The 21583-nt window shown below is 48.8% G+C and overlaps 1 pseudogene; it reads right to left on the minus strand.

Annotated features, from left to right (window-relative positions):
* Window positions 1–21149: 21149 nt before the first annotated feature.
* LOC142257305 (U2 spliceosomal RNA) lies at window positions 21150–21356 on the minus strand (annotated as a pseudogene).
* Between the last annotated feature and the right edge of the window lie 227 nt (window positions 21357–21583).

Consider the following 21583-nt stretch of genomic DNA (forward strand, 5'->3'; position numbering starts at 1 on the left):
CCAAAGACATGTTGAGGAACATGAAGGAGGCAGGGGTTATTAGGGACAGCTGTAGTCCCTGGGCCGCTCCGTTGGTGCTGGTTAAGAAGAAGGATGGCACCATGCGGATGTGTGTGGATTACCGGAAGATTAACCAGATAACGCATAAGGATGCTTACCCTCTGCCCCACATCAAAGAGTCCCTGGCCTCGCTGAGAACCGCTAACTACTTCTCCACCCTTGACCTCACCAGCGGGTACTGGCAGGTGGCCGTGGCACCGGAAGACCGAGAGAAGACTGCCTATGGGACCGTTTTGCTGTACTTGGATGATGTGATTGTGTACTCACAGACGTATGAAGCCCACCTGGAGCACCTAGCCGAGGTGTTCGCGTCCCTTGCCAAGTATGGGATGAAGTTGAAGCCCTCAAAGTGTCATCTGCTGAAACCCAGAGTGCAGTACCTAGGACATGTGGTTGGTGCGGAAGGTGTCGCCCCCAACCCCGAGAAGATCACCGCCATCCAAGACTACATAAGGTACATAAAAGGTACATAAAATGAGAATAATGGGGATAGGGGAAAATATGTGTAACTGGGTTAAAAACTGGCTCAGTGATAGGAAACAAAGGGTGGTTATTAATGGTACGTACTCGGACTGGGTCTCAGTTCATAGTGGGGTACCACAGGGGTCAGTATTGGGCCCGCTTCTTTTCAACATATTTATAAATGACCTTGTTGGGGGCATGCGGAGTAGAATTTCAATATTTGCAGATGATACTAAACTCTGCAGGGTAATCAATACAGAGGAGGATAATTTTATATTACAGGGAGATTTATGTAAATTGGAGGATTGGGCTGAGAAGTGGCAATTGAAGTTTAATGTAGATAAATGTAAGGTCATGCACTTGGGTAGAGGAAATAACATTTATGATTATGTACTTAATTGTAGAACACTGGGTAAAACAGACACAGAAAAAGACTTGGGTGTATGGGTGGATGGTAAACTTCACTTTAGTGGACAGTGTCAGGCAGCTGCTGCCAGGGCTAATAAAATAATGGGATGTATTAAAAGAGGTATAAGTGTTCATGAAAAAAATATAGTTCTACCTCTGTACAAGTCACTAGTGCGACCGCACGTAGAATACTGTGTACAATTCTGGTCACCGATATATAAGAAGGACATAGCTGAACTGGAGAGGGTGCAAAGAAGAGCGACCAAGATTATTAGAGGAATGGGGGGGATGCAATACGAAGACAGGTTATTAAACTTGGGGTTATTTAGTCTGGAAAAACGAAGGCTTAGGGGAGATCTAATCACAATGTATAAATATATGAGGGGACAGTACAGAGACCTTTCCAAAGATCTATTTACACCTAGGCCTGCGACTGGAACACGGGGGCATCCGCTACGTCTTGAGGAAAGAAGGTTTAATCATAATCACAGACGAGGATTCTTTACTGTACGAGCAGTGAGACTATGGAATTCTCTGCCGCATGATGTTGTAATGAGTGATTCACTACTAACATTTAAGCAGAGCCTGGATGCCTTTCTTGAAAAATTTAATATAACCAGTTATGTATATTAGATTTTATGACAGGGTATTGATCCAGGGAACTAGTCTGATTGCTGGATGTGGAGTCAGGAAGGAAATTTTTTCCCCATTGGAACTTGTTTGCCACATTGGGGTTTTTTGCCTTCCTCTGGATCAACATGTTAGGCTACGGGTTGAACTAGATGGACTTAGAGTCTCCCTTCAACCTTAAAACTATGATACTATGATGACTGGCCGAGACCGACCACAGTGAGGGAAGTGAGGCAGTTTCTGGGCCTGGTGGGATATTACCGTCGCTTCATTAAGGGGTACACAAAGATGGCTGCCCCCATGCAAGACCTCCTCGTAGGACAGACCAAGGGTGGTAGATCCCTAGTAGCCCCATTGGTGTGGGAAGAAAAGCATGAGGAATCCTTCCGCCAGCTGAGAACAGCCCTGACCGGAGAGGAAATCCTAGCGTACCCTGACTACAGCCGCCCATTCATCCTCTACACCGACGCCAGCAATGTGGGCTTGGGGGCTGTTCTATCCCAGGTCCAAGACAGAAGGGAAAAGGTAATAGCTTATGCTAGCCGAAAACTCCGACCGACTGAGAGGAACCCTGAGAACTACATCTCCTTCAAGCTTGAGCTCTTGGCACTGGTGTGGGCTATCACCGAGCGGTTCCGCCATTACCTGGCAGCAGCCAAGTTCACCGCGTACACAGACAATAACCTGCTGACCCATCTAGATACGGCCAAGCTGGGCGCGTTGGAGCAGCGGTGGGTGACCAGGTTAGCCAACTACGATTTCACCATCAAGTACCGGGCCGGCCGTACCAACGTCAATGCCAATGCACTCTCCCGGATGCCCCACCTGTCGGAAGAGGGGCCAGAGGATGATGACCTCGAAGAGATCGAGTTGCCTGCATTTCACCGGCCATTCACTGAGAAGGTGCACGTCTACCAACAACGGGTGAACCTGGATCCGCTGCCCCGACAGGACTGGCAGGAAGCTCAGGACCAGGCACCTGCTGTCCGCCTGGTCAAGACTCTAGTGGAACAGGGTTCTGCTGGGATAGACCCTGCTGCCCCTGCCGAAGCCCAACGTCTGTGGCAAGAACGGACCCGGCTATACCTACACCAGGGGAAGTTGTATCGCGAGCTGATTAATCCAAAGACTCACGAGAAGATCCGCCAGCTGGTGATTCCCCAGGCTAACGTGCCCACCGTCCTGCAAGCATACCATGATGGTGCAGTGCACTTCGGGTGGAAGAAGCTAGAGATGTTGTTAAGAGAGCGGTTCTATTGGAGTGGAATGCGGGAATCTGTGGAGGCCTGGTGCCGAGAATGTGGCCCTTGCGCATTGAGAAGGAAGGACGAGGCCAGCCAGAAGTCACCCCTACACCCGATCATTACACACCAACCGCTGGAGCTGGTTGCCCTTGACCATGTAAAGCTCACCCCCAGCCGAAGTGGGTACACCTACGCTCTGACCATCGTAGACCACTACTCGAGGTTCCTGGTGGTTGTCCCAGTTAAGGACTTAACCGGCCGCACCGCTGCTAAGGCTTTCCAGGCTTATTTCTGTTGACCGCATTGGTACCCGGAGAGGGTGCTTACCGACCAGGGTCCGGCCTTTGAAGCAGAGGTATTCCAGGAATTCTGCCAGTTGTACGGCTGCAAGAAAATCCGGACCACGCCTTACCACGCCCAAACCAATGGCATTTGTGAAAAGATGAACCACTTGGTCCTGGGCCTCCTCAAGACGTTACCACTGGAAGAGCGGAACCTGTGGCTGGAGAAGCTACCTGACCTGGTCGATATGTACAACAACATCCCTTCCAGCTCTACGAAATGCACTCCAGCATACCTGATGAGAGCTCGTCCCGGCCGGCTACCAGTGGATCTGGAAATGGGCTTGGAAGCTTCAGAAGCACTCCTGTCGACAGCTGAATGGGACACTCGGCGGAGGACACAGTACCGACAGGTCCAGGAGTATGTTGAAAAGAACTTGTGCCGGAGTCGGGGACAACAGGAGCAGTGCTTCAACAAGAAGGCGCCTGCCGGTTCCTTCCAACCTGGGGATGTAGTGCTGAAGCGGAAAAGAAGGGCCCACAAGCTGGATGATCAATGGGAAAAAACCCCGTATGTAGTCCAGCCCACAGGATGGGAGAATGGGAAGGCCTACCAGATCAGCCGTGACCAGGGGGGGACTTTGGCCACGGTTTCCCGAGACCACCTGAAGAAGTGCCCACCAGCATTGAGAGTAGCGGATGAGGCTCCAGTTCCCAGTCCAGTGGAGAAGGAAGACAAGAAAAAAAAAAAAAAAATGGCGATCGTCATTATAGAAACAGCAGTGATCTGAAGGCGCTGTTCACGCACACTATACACTGAAATGTGATAATAGTTTGATTCACAGAGTGACTTACACTATTACAGCAGAAACCAAGCTATGATTTAGCTGTTTTTTGGCTGCTAGAACCGTTCTCGAACGTTTCTAGAACTATCGAGCTTTTGCAAAAAGCTCGAGTTCTAGTTCGATCTAGAACATGCCCCAAAATCACTCGAGCCTAGAACTGGAGAACCACGAACCACGAACCGCGCTCAACTCTATCCAGGAGCTTTGGTTCCCTGAGTTTCCAATAGCAAATGTCTAGAAAAAACTCTGTCCATTGGCACAACTCAGCAAGAAAACGAGAAGACCGAGAAGATATATTTCATTTATCTTAATGCCACCTTATTAACAGCACTAAACCCTTCTATTATGTCCCTTAGCCTTTTGAGCTTATCCTCTGGTAAGCGGAAGACCATGCCTCTGGTATCGATCTCAGTGCCTAAAAACTGTATTATAGTAGCCAATCAGAATACAAAAGGATGCATAGGAAGCGTGACTTTATTTCAATATTTTAAAACAATCCAATAAAATGAAGAAAAGTCACTCATACAAGATCCACAGAAGTTGTATAATACATACATAAATCAAAACACTATAAGGCCTGTTTCACACGTCAGTGATTCTGGTACGTTTGTGCTTTTTTTTAAACATAACAGAATCACTGAGATACGCAGATCCATTATAATGAATGGGTCTGCTCACACATCAGTGATTTTTCACTGCACGTGTCTCCGTGCGGCGTACCCGCGTGTCCGTGATTGCTGCACGGAGACATGTCCATTTTTTTCTGGCATCACTGATAGGATGTCCATAAGGTGGCAGCAGAGCATAACAGAAAAAGGTGCCTATTGTGCACTGAAAAGACCCAATGTGATGCACCAGACATATAGAGCCCTAATGGATTCACAAATATAAGATATATCATGAATGACTACTGCATAATGAACGCTAGCATGAAAAAAGAAAGGAATCCATAAAAATAAATAATAAATGGTGCACATATGTTAGAGCCCCACCGAAGGACAAAAAAAGTCTGATGGAAATAGAGAGCATATAGGAACAATAAGAATGTGCAACAGAGAGGAAGGTGAGAATGCAGGATCAATCACTGCCTGTCAGATATTAATAATCAGGGAAATAACTCTGGAGCAGACGCACAAATTAGGGTCTTACCTGGTAAGGTAACAAATAATTAATAGTAGTTGCACTCACCTATTAAGGTTGTGCCAGTCACAACCCCTAAATGCACGTTACAAATGGCGACAGCCGCAGCCCCTAGTAGAAGAGCAATAACGTATAGGAGGAAAATCGGGTGCGTGCCGCGCTGTCACCAAAGGAAACTGATGTTAATTATTTCATCTCTTTATTCTTTTTTCCGGTCAATGTGTTTCAGAGATCACTGTCTCCTTCATCAGGGCAAAAAAAGAACAGTATGCAATCAAAGGAGGAAGAACCTCTATATATACACATATGGAGCTACGTCAGAGGACTGACTGCTGTATTTCAAATACTGCCGGGATGGACAACTGTTACAATACCGGCCATAAAAGTTCTCAAGTGATATATTGAGAAACATTTATAAAATCACTGGGGTATAGTGTTTCAAATTTCATCAGCTTTTTGAGACAAAAATCAGAAAAAGAAGAAGAAGAAGGACAAAATGAAAAAAAGAAAAAAAAGAAGAAAAAAAAAACAAAAAGGGAGCATTGAGCTCCAGACCCTGTATTGAGTCTTAGAAGTGTAGTGACAAGTGCATCTGTCCACAACCCTGTAAGGGTGAACGGGATGACGGACAAGAAAAATTATGTTCGTGGCAAAAAATGGTGGTGTTGCTATATAAAATTGCATTAAGAATAAAGAAAGGAAAAATTTCTTTATAAAAGTAGTGAAGAAAAAAGTGGAAAAAAGGGGAGTGTAAGCCATTTTACTAATAAATAGTGATGAGCGAGCATGCTTGTTACTACTCGGTACTCGCACGAGTATCACTGTACTCGGTCTACTCGACGGGGACCGAGTAATCTCGCGATACTCGTGCTGTACTCGTGGTCTTCATCTCTGCATGTTGGCGCTCTTTTGAGAGCCAGCCCTCATGCAGGGATTGGCTGGCAGACCACTGCAATGCCACAGCCCTGTTAGTTGTGGAATTGCAGTGATTGGCCGGCCTGCACAGCGTGACCGAGCCTTTATACCGGCGGGCGCGCTGTGCTCTGCTCACAGCTATCCAGACAGTCAGTGCAGGGAGAGGGTCGCTGCTTCAGGGAAAGGTTTGCGGCCCTTTATAGCTATTTCCGTAGCAGGGCTGCAAACAGTGTGACCAAAAGTCCTTCTCAGGACTATTCTAGTTGTATACAGGCAGGCAGGGTATAGCCAGGTCGGAGTACAGTAGCAGAGTCCTTCTCAGGACTATTGTTGCTGTATACAGGCAGGGTATAGCCAGGTTGGAATACAGGCTAGTGACCAAAAGAGTCCTTGTCAGGACTATTGTAGCAGTATACAGGCAGGCAGGCAGGCAGGGTATATAGCCATTCCTAGCGGTGACCGTATACCAGCCTTCATCATATCTGGGGCTGGTGTACACAGTCTAAAACAGTCCTGATAGTGTCAGACTTCTCAGCAATTGTCGCTCCTAAAACCTGTTAGGTTCTTAGTGCGTCCGTGCTTGCATTTAAAAACCGCACGTGTGTGCCTGTCGGTGGCAGCGTACAGGTGCACTTGTGTGCGTTTTTACCAAACTATTATATAACGCACAAGTGTAGTGTATAATACACGTCAGTCAGCAGTGGCTGATAGTGTCAGAGTTCTCGTCATTAATTTTTGCTCCTAAAACCTGTGTTAGGTTCTTAGTGCGTCCGTGCTTGCATTTAAAAACACGTGTGTGCCTGTCGGTGGCAGCGTACAGGTGCACTTGTGTGCGTTTTTACCAAACTATTATATAACGCACAAGTGTAGTGTATAATACACGTCAGTCAGCAGTGGCTGATAGTGTCAGAGTTCTCGTCATTAATTTTTGCTCCTAAAACCTGTGTTAGGTTCTTAGTGCGTCCGTGCTTGCATTTAAAAACCGCACGTGTGTGCCTGTCGGTGGCAGCGTACAGGTGCACTTGTGTGCGTTTTTACCAAACTATTATATAACGCACAAGTGTAGTGTATAATACACGTCAGTCAGCAGTGGCTGATAGTGTCAGAGTTCTCGTCATTAATTTTTGCTCCTAAAACCTGTGTTAGGTTCTTAGTGCGTCCGTGCTTGCATTTAAAAACCGCACGTGTGTGCCTGTCGGTGGCAGCGTACAGGTGCACAATTTGCACAAACTTTGATATAACGCCCAAGTCTAGTGAATACACGTCAGCACAGCATTGCAAAATGCGCAAGGGCGTTGGCAAGGAACAAGGAAGTGGACGTGATGGTGGTGCAGGCAGAGGCCGAGGTCGTGGGCAAGCTCTAATTTTGCCACAACAAAGGGCCACATCTAGTCGCTCGCACGTCCTGTCCCAAATTCTTGGGGACCGCAGCAGTACACCGCTCTTGAACCAAGACCAGTGTCAACAGGTTGTTAGTTGGATAGCGGATAATGCTTCCAGTCAGATTGGCACCACCACAAACACTCTGTCTTCCACACGGTCAAGTGTCAGTAGCCGTGATACTGCACCGCACATTTCAGAACCTGATCCTCCTTCCTACCACAAGGCTGAGTACACGTCCTCGGACATTAATGATCCCACACTTGGACACTCGGAAGAGCTGTTCACGTTTCCATTCGCACATTCTGGCCTCTCGCCAGCTCATGTTGAAGTGGGTCATGAGGAGATCGTATGTACAGATGGCCAAATATTTGAGCAGCCACGTTCTCACGAAGTTGGCAACGTGTCTCAACAAGGGGTGGACGATGATGAGACACAATTGTCAGGAAGTCAGGAGGAGGAGCAGGGTGCGGAAGAGGAAGACGACGTGGTGGATGATCCAGTAACTGACCCAACCTGGCAGGAGGATATGCAGAGCGAGGACAGCAGTGCACAGGGGGAGGGAGGCGTAGCATCCCAACAGGCAGTAAGAAGCAGGGTGGTGGCTCCAGGCAGAAGTCAGGCAACCGTTCCCCGGAACAACAACACGACACAAGGTGCCTGTACAAATGTTAGGTCTTCCCGAGTCTGGCAGTTTTTTAAGTTGGATCCAGATGATTCTAAAAAGGCCATTTGCAACACCTGCCGTGCCAGCATCAGCAGGGGTACCAAAACTAGCAGCTTGACCACCACCAGCATGATCAGGCACATGTCAGCCAAGCACCCGACTTTGTGGGAAGTACAACAGAGTCGAGGAGCAGTGCTTGCTAATGTCACTGCTACGTCTTCGCTGGTTGTGCATGCGAGCCAATCCCCTGTCCATGCTGCCTGCGAACAAGCCTCCTCCGGTCCTGCACCTGCAGTTGCCTACTCAGAAATAACACCATCATCAAGCACGTCCTTGTCCCAGCGCAGCGTTCAGTTATCCATTCAGCAAACCTTTGAACGCAGGCGCAAATACACTGCCAACACCCCACATGCCACAGTTCTAAATGCTAACATTTCATAGTATCATAGTATCATAGTATCATAGTTTTTAAGGTTGAAGGGAGACTCTAAGTCCATCTAGTTCAACCTGTAGCCTAACATGTTGATCCAGAGGAAGGCAAAAAAAACCCCAATGTGGCAAACAAGTTCCAATGGGGAAAAAATTTCCTTCCTGACTCCACATCCGGCAATCAGACTAGTTCCCTGGATCAATACCCTGTCATAAAATCTAATATACATAACTGGTAATATTACATTTTTCAAGAAAGGCGTCCAGGCTCTGCTTAAATGTTAGTAGTGAATCACTCATTACAATATCATGTGGCAGAGAGTTCCATAGTCTCACTGCTCGTACAGTAAAGAATCCTCGTCTGTGATTATGATTAAACCTTCTTTCCTCAAGACGTAGTGGATGCCCCCGTGTTCCAGTCGCAGGCCTTGGTGTAAAAAGATCTTTGGAAAGGTCTCTGTACTGTCCCCTCATATATTTATACATTGTGATTAGATCCCCCCTAAGCCTTCGTTTTTCCAAACTAAATAACCCCAAGTTTAATAACCTGTCTTGGTATTGCAGCCCACCCATTCCTCTAATAATCTTGGTGGCTCTTCTCTGCACCCTCTCCAGTTCAGCTATGTCCTTCTTATATATCGGTGACCAGAATTGTACACAGTATTCTAAGTGTGGTCGCACTAGTGACTTGTACAGAGGTAGAACTATATTTTTTTCATGAACACTTATACCTCTTTTAATACATCCCATTATTTTATTAGCCCTGGCAGAAGCTGCCTGACACTGTCCACTAAAGTGAAGTTTACCATCCACCAATACACCCAAGTCTTTTTCTGTGTCTGTTTTACCCAGTGTTCTACGATTAAGTACATAATCATAAATGTTATTTCCTCTACCCAAGTGCATGACCTTACATTTATCTACATTAAACTTCAATTGCCACTTCTCAGCCCAATCCTCCAATTTACATAAATCTCCCTGTAATATAAAATTATCCTCCTCTGTATTGATTACCCTGCAGAGTTTAGTATCATCTGCAAATATTGAAATTCTACTCCGCATGCCCCCAACAAGGTCATTTATAAATATGTTGAAAAGAAGTGGGCCCAATACTGACCCCTGTGGTACCCCACTATGAACTGAGACCCAGTCCGAGTACGTACCATTAATAACCACCCTTTGTTTCCTATCACTTAGCCAGTTTTTAACCCAGTTACACATATTTTCGCGACTGCTTGCGCTGGAAATGTTGCCTTTTAGGCTGGTGGAGACAGAAGCATTCCGCGACCTGATGGCGGCAGCTGTCCCACGTTACTCGGTCCCCAGCCACCACTATTTCTCCCGGTGTGCCGTCCCCGCGTTGCATAACCACGTGTCACAAAACATCACACGTGCCCTGAACAACGCTGTTTCACCCAAAGTCCACCTAACCACAGACACGTGGACAAGTGCTTGTGGGCAAGGCCGCTACATCTCGTTGACGGCACACTGGGTTAATATTGTGGAAGCTGGGACCCAGTCTGAGCGAGGGACGGAACACGTCCTTCCCACACCAAGGTTTGCAGGCCCTACCTCAGTCAGTGTTTCACCCACACTCTACAGCTCCGGAATGTCATGCTCTTCAGCCTCCTCCTCCTCCTGCGCATCCTCATCCACTGTACCCTCCACACCAGTCCCAAGCTGGAAGCACTGCAGCACTGCCTCGGCGAAGCGGCAACAGGCTGTGCTGAAGCTAATCTGCATAGGTGACAAACCCCACAATGCAGAAGAGCTGTGGACAGCTCTGAAACAGCAGGCAGATCACTGGCTCACACCTCTGAACCTAAAGCCAGGAAAGGTCGTGTGTGACAATGGCCGGAACCTGGTGGCGGCTTTGAGGCGAGGCCAGCTGACACATGTTCCATGCGTGGCCCATGTGCTCAACCTCGTGGTTCAGCGGTTTCTAAAGTCATACCCAGAGCTGTCTGATCTGCTGGTAAAAGTTTGCCGCCTGTCTGCACATTTTCGAAAGTCACCTACTGCTTCAGCCGACCTTGCCGGCTTTCAGCGCAGTTTGCATCTTCCGGCTCACAGACTGGTGTGTGATGTCCCCACGCGTTGGAATTCAACTCTGCACATGTTGGTCAGGATATGTGAGCAGAAGAGGGCAGTTGTTGAGTACCTGCATCACCTAAGCCGTCGGGAAATGGGTCAAACTCCACACATAACACCTGAGGAGTGGAGATGGATGTCCGACCTATGTACCATCCTCCAAAACTTTGAGGACTCCACCAAGATGGTGAATGGTGATGACGCCATTATTAGCGTCACCATACCGCTACTCTGCCTTCTAAAACGGTCTCTGCTCAAAACCAAACATGATGCATTGCAGGCGGAGCGCGATGAGTTGCAGCAAGAAACAGTAGTGGGTGTGGGTGATAACACACAGCCCAGCCTCGTCTCATCACAACGTGCAGTGGAGGACTATGACGAGGAGGAGGATGAAGACATGGAGCAAATCTCCGGCCAAATTGAGGATATGACATGCACACCAGTCATATCCTCGGTTCAGCGTGGCTGGCCAGAGGACAGGGTAGATGAGGAGGAGGAGGAGGAGGAGGAGGAGGAGGAGGAGGAGGACAGCATGTTCAGTCAACGTGTTGGTCAGGCTACTGAAGTCCTGGCTGTTAAGAGTCTGGCGCACATGGCTGACTTTATGGTAAGCTGCCTGTCTCGTGACCCTCGCGTTAAGAACATCTTGGCCGACAATCATTACTGGTTGGTAACACTGTTAGACCCACGCTACAAGGAGAACTTTATGTCTCTTATTCCCGAGGCGGAGAGGTCAACCAAAATGTAGCAGTTCCGGAAGGCCATAGTCACGGAAGTAGGCAAAGCATTCCCCTCACAAAACGCTAGCGGCATAGGTCAGGAATCAGTGGACAACCAAGGCGTACAGCCGAGAGAGGCACAAGTCCAATCCGCCAGAGGTAGGGGAACAGTCTTTAAGATGTGGGACAGTTTTCTCAGCCCCTCACGTACCACAGCCCCTGAGGTGCGGGGTAGTGCCACAAGAAATCCTAAGTTTGCCCAGATGCTCAAGGAGTACCTTGCAGATCGAACAACTGTACTCCGACATTCCTCTGTGCCTTACAATTATTGGGTATCCAAGGTGGACACGTGGCATAAATTGGCTCTCTACGCCTTGGAAGTCCTGGCCTGCCCTGCCGCTAGCGTTTTGTCAGAGCGTGTTTTTAGTGCCGCAGGTGGAATCATTACAGATAAACGCACCCGCCTGTCAACTGAAAATGCTGACAGGCTGACTCTGATCAAGATGAACAAGGGTTGGATTGGGCCAGACTTCACCACACCACCAGCAAATGAGAGCGGAATTTAAAGTTTGTAACGGGAATTTGCCATGTACCTCCAGTCACCCATGGGTACACACTTCTGGACTTTGGATAATCGCTGGACTGCTCCTCCTTCTCCTCATGCGCCACCATGATGACCGTTACAAGAGTTAGGCCTTTGTTTCAGGTATACCCCCAGTGGTAAATTTTTTCGCCCATTCTTTGCAGAATGGACATTACAACGACAGGAGACCCGCTCCTTTGCAATGGGAACAATGTTTTGAGGCCCTCATGCACGTCTCTATGCAGGGACAACGTGGAGCCTCCCAATTTTTGGCTGCCCTGCCAAAGGGCTATACTATAATACACCCACTTCCTGACAATGGACACTTAATGTTTTGAGGCCCTCATGCACGTCTCTATCCAGGGACAACGTGGAGCCTCCCAATTTTTGGCTGCCCTGCCAAAGGGCTATACTACAAAAGACCCACTTCCTGACAATGGACACTTAATGTTTTGAGGCCCTCATGCACGTCTCTATCCAGGGACAACGTGGAGCCTCCCAATTTTTGGCTGCCCTGCCAAAGGGCTATACTACAAAAGACCCACTTCCTGACAATGGACACTTAATGTTTTGAGGCCCTCATGCACGTCTCTATCCAGGGACAACGTGGAGCCTCCCAATTTTTGGCTGCACTGCCTAAGGGCTATACTATAATACACCCACTTCCTGACAATGGACACTTAATGTTTTGAGGCCCTCATGCACGTCTCTATCCAGGGATAACGTGGAGCCTCCCAATTTTTGGCTGCCCTGCCAAAGGGCTATACTATAATACACCCACTTCCTGACAATGGACACTTAATGTTTTGAGGCCCTCATGCACGTCTCTATCCAGGGACAACGTGGAGCCTCCCAATTTTTGGCTGCCCTGCCAAAGGGCTATACTACAAAAGACCCACTTCCTTCCAATGGGCACTTCAGGTTTACAGGCCCTCATGCACGTCTCTATCCAGGGACAACGTGGAGCCTCCCAATTTTTGGCTGCCCTGCCTAAGGGCTATACTATAATACACCCACTTCCTGACAATGGACACTTAATGTTTTGAGGCCCTCATGCATGTCTCTATCCAGGGACAACGTGGAGCCTCCCAATTTTTGGCTGCCCTGCCAAAGGGCTATACTACAAAAGACCCACTTCCTTCCAATGGGCACTTCAGGTTTACAGGCCCTCATGCACGTCTCTATCCAGGGACAACGTGGAGCCTCCCAATTTTTGGCTGCCCTGCCAAAGGGCTATACTACAAAAGACCCACTTCCTTCCAATGGGCACTTCAGGTTTACAGGCCCTCATGCACGTCTCTATCCAGGGACAACGTGGAGCCTCCCAATTTTTGGCTGCCCTGCCTAAGGGCTATACTACAATAGACCCACTTCCTTACAATGGGCACTTCAGGTTTACAGGCCATCATGCACGTCTCTATCCAGGGACAACGTGGAGCCTCCCAATTTTTGGCTGCCCTGCCAAAGGGCTATACTACAAAAGACCCACTTCCTTCCAATGGGCACTTCAGGTTTACAGGCCCTCATGCACGTCTCTATCCAGGGACAACGTGGAGCCTCCCAATTTTTGGCTGCCCTGCCTAAGGGCTTTACTATAATACACCCACTTCCTGACACTGGACACTTAATGTTTTGAGGCCCTCATGCACGTCTCTATCCAGGGACAACGTGGAGCCTCCCAATTTTTGGCTGCCCTGCCTAAGGGCTATACTACAATAGACCCACTTCCTTACAATGGGCACTTCAGGTTTACAGGCCATCATGCACGTCTGTATGCAGGGGCATTGGTGAACCTCACAATTTTGGACTGCCCTGGCAAAGGAAAATACTACAAAGACTCAGTTCCTCAAAATGGGCACATTAGACTCAGAGGCCTTTATGTACGTCTCTTCTCAGGGACATCGGAGTGCCACACAATGTTTTACGTAAAATCTTTCATGTATTGATCTCAAAAAGTAACATACATTAGCTCTATCTCACTATTGGGTATGTGCCCTTAACATTTCCGCTATGAAAAATCATTTTGGTGTCATTTTGGAAGGTTTTCTGGTGAGTCCGTAAAAATGGCGTAAAACGCGGACAAAATTATTCACAGCTGTGACTTTTGAGTGATAAATGCTTCAAGGGGTCTTCCCCATGCTGTTGCCATGTCATTTGAGCACTCTTCGGAGACTTTTGTGCCATTTTTAGGGTTTCTACATGCTGCCGGTGGTCATTTCACAAAAATACTCGGGTCTCCCATAGGATAACATTGGGCTCGGTGCTCGGGCCGAGTACACGAGTATCTTCATAGTATCATAGTATCATAGTTTTAAGGTTGAAGGGAGACTCTAAGTCCATCTAGTTCAACCCGTAGCCTAACATGTTGATCCAGAGGAAGGCAAAAAACCCCAATGTGGCAAACAAGTTCCAATGGGGAAAAAATTTCCTTCCTGACTCCACATCCGGCAATCAGACTAGTTCCCTGGATCAATACCCTGTCATAAAATCTAATATACATAACTGGTTATATTAAATTTTTCAAGAAAGGCATCCAGGCTCTGCTTAAATGTTAGTAGTGAATCACTCATTACAACATCATGCGGCAGAGAATTCCATAGTCTCACTGCTCGTACAGTAAAGAATCCTCGTCTGTGATTATGATTAAACCTTCTTTCCTCAAGACGTAGCGGATGCCCCCGTGTTCCAGTCGCAGGCCTAGGTGTAAAAAGATCTTTGGAAAGGTCTCTGTACTGTCCCCTCATATATTTATACATTGTGATTAGATCTCCCCTAAGCCTTCGTTTTTCCAGACTAAATAACCCCAAGTTTAATAACCTGTCTTGGTATTGCAGCCCACCCATTCCTCTAATAATCTTGGTCGCTCTTCTTTGCACCCTCTCCAGTTCAGCTATGTCCTTCTTATATATCGGTGACCAGAATTGTACACAGTATTCTACGTGCGGTCGCACTAGTGACTTGTACAGAGGTAGAACTATATTTTTTTCATGAACACTTATACCTCTTTTAATACATCCCATTATTTTATTAGCCCTGGCAGCAGCTGCCATTTTTAGGGTTTCTACATGCTGCCGGTGGTCATTTCACAAAAATACTCGGGTCTCCCATAGGATAACATTGGGCTCGGTGCTCGGGCCGAGTACACGAGTATCTTGGGAGGCTCGGCCCGAGCTTCGAGCACCCGAGCTTTTTAGTACTCGCTCATCACTACTAATAAACCTAAAAAATAAAAATAAATTGAATAAAAATCATGAATGTTGTGTTATAACAGGAAATTCGGTGTAAGAATGAATATCCGGGATGAGAGTTCAGCGAATGAGTTATAGAAATTGTTACAAAAAGGAGTGTGTACGGTTTATGCGTAAATTTTCAGAATGCGTACATGAAAATTATATGTATGTGAGAATGTCCCCCATGCTTTGTAAAAAGTTATTTATGAAAATGTAAATAAAATATATAAAAATGCCTAATTATTTATAATTTATGAGAAAGATATATATGTATGGAAGAATGTTATAAGGTGTCCAAGAACCATAAAGAAAAAGGGTGCATATATAATGTTAGAGGTCTAGAGTTCCACCAGGCTATATCACCCCTAAAGAAATAGAAAGAAGACCTTACTACCTGTGTACCCCAAAAAAAGCTATATTTCTTAGCCAGGATTATGGTGGAGATATGCACAAGTGAAATAAGAATATAAAGTAATACAATAAGATTATAAAACCAATATGTGTGCATTCATGCACCACCCGGTACGCTACCCTTGCCAAATTGCTCACTCTAGATCCCCACACGATCCATGAAGCCGTTCCCCCGGTCACACCGCCTGCTGCCGGTTCCCACTCATCCCTGGGGGAGTTAGGCGAGTGGTATCGAGAGCTACATGTCGGCACTGATGATACCCCCATACACCACAAGGAAGGGGTATACCGGGTGGTACAGGAGTATGAGCGGGTTTTTAGCAAGCACCCTCTAGATTTTGGGCAGATTAAAGGGGTTCAACACCACATCCCTACCGGTACACACTCCCCTATTAAAGAGAGATACAGGCCTATTCCCCCTGCGCACTACCAATGCGCCAAAGACATGTTGAGGAACATGAAGGAGGCAGGGGTTATTAGGGACAGCTGTAGTCCCTGGGCCACTCCGTTGGTGCTGGTTAAGAAGAAGGATGGCACCATGCGGATGTGTGTGGATTACCGGAAGATTAACCAGATAACGCATAAGGATGCTTACCCTCTGCCCCGCATCAAAGAGTCCCTGGCCTCGCTGAGAACCGCTAACTACTTCTCCACCCTTGACCTCACCAGCGGGTACTGGCAGGTGGCCGTGGCACCGGAAGACCGAGAGAAGACTGCCTATGGGACCGTTTTGCTGTACTTGGATGATGTGATTGTGTACTCACAGACGTATGAAGCCCACCTGGAGTACCTAGCCGAGGTGTTCGCGTCCCTTGCCAAGTATGGGATGAAGTTGAAGCCCTCAAAGTGTCATCTGCTGAAACCCAGAGTGCAGTACCTAGGACATGTGGTTGGTGCGGAAGGTGTCGCCCCCAACCCCGAGAAGATCACCGCCATCCCAGACTGGCCGAGACCGACCACAGTGAGGGAAGTGAGGCAGTTTCTGGGCCTGGTGGGATATTACCGTCGCTTCATTAAGGGGTACACAAAGATGGCTGCCCCCATGCAAGACCTCCTCGTAGGACAGACCAAGGGTGGTAGATCCCTAGTAGCCCCATTGGTGTGGGAAGAAAAGCATGAGGAATCCTTCCGCCAGCTGAGAACAGCCCTGACCGGAGAGGAAATCCTAGCGTACCCTGACTACAGCCGCCCATTCATCCTCTACACCGACGCCAGCAATGTGGGCTTGGGGGCTGTTCTATCCCAGGTCCAAGACAGAAGGGAAAAGGTAATAGCTTATGCTAGCCGAAAACTCCGACCGACTGAGAGGAACCCTGAGAACTACATCTCCTTCAAGCTTGAGCTCTTGGCACTGGTGTGGGCTATCACCGAGCGGTTCCGCCATTACCTGGCAGCAGCCAAGTTCACCGCGTACACAGACAATAACCTGCTGACCCATCTAGATACGGCCAAGCTGGGCGCGTTGGAGCAGCGGTGGGTGACCAGGTTAGCCAACTACGATTTCACCATCAAGTACCGGGCCGGCCGTACCAACGTCAATGCCAATGCACTCTCCCGGATGCCCCACCTGTCGGAAGAGGGGCCAGAGGATGATGACCTCGAAGAGATCGAGTTGCCTGCATTTCACCGGCCATTCACTGAGAAGGTGCACGTCTACCAACAACGGGTGAACCTGGATCCGCTGCCCCGACAGGACTGGCAGGAAGCTCAGGACCAGGCACCTGCTGTCCGCCTGGTCAAGACTCTAGTGGAACAGGGTTCTGCTGGGATAGACCCTGCTGCCCCTGCCGAAGCCCAACGTCTGTGGCAAGAACGGACCCGGCTATACCTACACCAGGGGAAGTTGTATCGCGAGCTGATTAATCCAAAGACTCACGAGAAGATCCGCCAGCTGGTGATTCCCCAGGCTAACGTGCCCACCGTCCTGCAAGCATACCATGATGGTGCAGTGCACTTCGGGTGGAAGAAGCTAGAGATGTTGTTAAGAGAGCGGTTCTATTGGAGTGGAATGCGGGAATCTGTGGAGGCCTGGTGCCGAGAATGTGGCCCTTGCGCATTGAGAAGGAAGGACGAGGCCAGCCAGAAGGCACCCCTACACCCAATCATTACACACCAACCGCTGGAGCTGGTTGCCCTTGACCATGTAAAGCTCACCCCCAGCCGAAGTGGGTACACCTACGCTCTGACCATCGTAGACCACTACTCGAGGTTCCTGGTGGTTGTCCCAGTTAAGGACTTAACCGGCCGCACCGCTGCTAAGGCTTTCCAGGCTTATTTCTGTTGACCGCATTGGTACCCGGAGAGGGTGCTTACCGACCAGGGTCCGGCCTTTGAAGCAGAGGTATTCCAGGAATTCTGCCAGTTGTACGGCTGCAAGAAAATCCGGACCACGCCTTACCACGCCCAAACCAATGGCATTTGTGAAAAGATGAACAACTTGGTCCTGGGCCTCCTCAAGACGTTACCACTGGAAGAGCGGAACCTGTGGCTGGAGAAGCTACCTGACCTGGTCGATATGTACAACAACATCCCTTCCAGCTCTACGAAATGCACTCCAGCATACCTGATGAGAGCTCGTCCCGGCCGGCTACCAGTGGATCTGGAAATGGGCTTGGAAGCTTCAGAAGCACTCCTGTCGACAGCTGAATGGGACACTCGGCGGAGGACACAGTACCGACAGGTCCAGGAGTATGTTGAAAAGAACTTGTGCCGGAGTCGGGGACAACAGGAGCAGTGCTTCAACAAGAAGGCGCCTGCCGGTTCCTTCCAACCTGGGGATGTAGTGCTGAAGCGGAAAAGAAGGGCCCACAAGCTGGATGATCAATGGGAAAAAACCCCGTATGTAGTCCAGCCCACAGGATGGGAGAATGGGAAGGCCTACCAGATCAGCCGTGACCAGGGGGGGACTTTGGCCACGGTTTCCCGAGACCACCTGAAGAAGTGCCCACCAGCATTGAGAGTAGCGGATGAGGCTCCAGTTCCCAGTCCAGTGGAGAAGGAAAAAGAGGTAATCCACACCATGATGGGTGATTTTCCAGCAGACTGGCCTACACAGAACGGTGCGGTGATCCTTCCAGTGATACTGTTCCCACAACCCGTGGATGAAGAAATGATGGAAACGGTTAACCGCGAGCCAGTGCCCAGGGATGTACCTGTACCCAGCTCCCCTACGCCTCCGCCTGCCCCACATGATAGCAGGGAGGAGGAACTGACTGTTCCCTCTGCCCCACTGCCTGTCACCACTGACACCGGACCCCGAAGGTCCACTCGCCCCAACCTAGGTAGACCCCCACTTAGGTACAGGGAAACTACTCTTTAAAAGGGGGGGGCTTTATGTGTTGAGTGTACCAGTTTGAAAGTTTTAAATGATAAGTAAAGATGATCAACCAAAGAAGTTTACCTGATTGAACCGTGATTAAACCGGCCGTTGCCGGCAACTGTTGTCCCCGTAGGGACTGTGCAACCATTGCGTAAGGAACTGCTTACGGACAAGCCCGAGAACTTGCAGGGCAACCACAAACTTAGTGCAATGTAAATAAAAATGTTTGTTGGCTTGACACCGTTACCGCCTCCGGAGAGGCTGATTTGGGAGGATGGGCCTGGAGGAAAGGGATGGCCTAGGCCCGCCACTACCGTAACCGGTGGCGATCCTCCGGGGGTTCAGGGGTCCCCTTGGACGTGGGCCCCCTGAAAGAGACAGAACCCGCTCGGGCAACTTGGTGCTGGACTGGGGTCAAGGGGTGCTGCCCGCTTCTTAGGGGCAGCATCAGGGCCAGGTTGTTTGGGTGGGAGAAGAGCGGAAGCTGTACCGTTGTAAAATGTTTATGATGCTTTTACATGTTTTACCGTTTTATTCTTTTTCAGTTGTGAAAATAAAACCGGTGATGGACGGGCAGCCCGCGGACGGTCTGCATTTTACTATAGGGGAATGTGGCGCCCTGGACAAGCCAGGTCGTCACAGGTACTACACCAACACACTCTACACTCCGGCTAGGCACACCGAAGCTAAACACAAATCCTAGTTGCCTTCCTCCAGGGGCTGATGTCCACACCAGGGGGTGGGCCAGGCGGTTGATCCCACCCACCGAGGAGTTCACAGTCCTGGAGGCGGGAAAAGGAGTCAGATTAGAGATCAGTTTTGGAGTTAGAGAAGTGGAGGAGAGGAGACTGACCGTGTCCGGGTGTGTGGCCCGGGCACTCAGCAAGGTTGGCAGACGGTGGTGACCTTCTGCAGGAGAGGCTGATTGGAGTGAACCGTACGGACCGGGGATGGGCGGTGGCCCGCCGGTACCAGATCGGGGAGTGAAGAGAAGCCAGCACCATCCGGCAGGGCCTACGGACCCCGACCAGGCTAGGAGTCGCCGTAAAACCGGTCAAATCCGTTAGCGACAGGAACCTCCAGGGTTTCCCAGCAGTCAAGACCCGATTGAAGGCAACAGCTCACACCGTAGAGGGAAGCACAGTCACCGCCAAGGCTACAGTTCCCAGGGCCAGAGCCTGCGGGCAAAAGGGGCTCCCTCAGCATCCATCCAAGCTGGGGAGCGGGTTACCGGTGGGAAGCCCGCTAGATTTTGGGGGAATAAAAGGGGTCCAACACCACATCCCCACAGGTGCACACCCACCCATCAAAGAGAGCTATAAGCCAATACCACCTTCACATTGCCAGTGTACCAAGGACATGTTGAGCAACATGAAGGCGGCTGGGGTTATCCGTGACAGTTGTAGCCTTTGGGCAGCTCTGTTGATCCTGTTAAAAAAGAAGGACGGCACCACTCCCCGTATTGAGGAATCGCTAGCTGCATTGAGAACTGCAAATTATTTTTCTACCCTTGATCTCACTAGTCACTATTGGCAAGTGTCCGTTGCTGAGGCAGACCGGGAGAAGACCGCCTTCACCACCCCTATGGGTCTCTGCGAGTTCAAAAGCATGCCCTTCGAGCTGTGCAATGCGCCAGGAACCTTCCAGAGGCTGATGGAATGCTGCTTGGGACAAGATTTTAGGGTGTATAAAAAGGGAGATTAGATCCCGTGATCCCAACGTATTGTTACACCTCTATAAATCACTTGTAAGGCTACATCTGGAATATGGGAACCAGTTTTGGGCTCCACATTTTAATAAGGACATTCAGAAGTTAGAGTCAGTTCAAAGGTGGGCAACTAGACTACTACAAGGAATGGAAGGCCTCCCATATGATGACAAGTTGAAAAAGTTATTAAGTGATTATTGGCTGCAATGGGGCTTTCTGGCTGGTGCCAGCCTCTCTTCTTAGCACACAGGAACCACAATCCCTACACCATGCTTCAATGGATTCTCTCATCCCAGCCCAGTAAAACTACATATTTTACACAGTCATAAGCAGCCAAAAGGGATCTATTCTATTCAATTGCAAATGATCTAGATAAGACTGAGAATAAGATACTGCACGGGACATAGCAGAGTTGGTCAAGTTGAGTGGAGATGAGTTTGCTATTTGGCACAGCTTTTTGCATCAATAAAGCAAGTAAAAGGTGTGAAAGATAAAAAAAAGGGTGAAAGTGTGAAAAGTGAATTGGCCAAATTGAGGTGCATATAAAGTTTTTGCTTTCTTTCAATTCACTAATGGGGCTCATTTGAATCAGGTGAATTGAGTTCTGCTTTTGGAAACTGGGTTAAGAAGGGGTGCACCGGTCCTGGAGGTACTGCAATACCAGGTCAATGCGTGCAGTGGACAGAGCAAGATTTTTTCCATCTCCTTGTTCTAAAAATCCATTTAATATATGGTCCCCAGAGAGGGGACGTATCAGATATTAAACTGATAAGAACAGATTTAATTTTTTTTTTTTTCTGTTTATCAGTAGGACTTCAAAATAACAAAGGTGATCGCCTCCCGTTGCCTGGGAACCGTCCAGGCACAAGAGGGCTATGTGTCACCAGAAGGCGCACACACTTCCTCAAGGCCGGCAGACGTGCAATCCCAGGCACCTTCCAGTACCGACCAAGGTAGCGTCCTCCGAAACTACACTTGATCTTAGCCAAAAGGCCGAGAAGCTATAACCCGAATTGGTTACGGCCTTGAGTGGCACCCTGGCCTATACCGGACACATCTTA

The sequence above is a fragment of the Anomaloglossus baeobatrachus genome, chromosome 11 (assembly GCF_048569485.1).
Source record: "Anomaloglossus baeobatrachus isolate aAnoBae1 chromosome 11, aAnoBae1.hap1, whole genome shotgun sequence".
NCBI lineage: Eukaryota > Metazoa > Chordata > Amphibia > Anura > Aromobatidae > Anomaloglossus > Anomaloglossus baeobatrachus.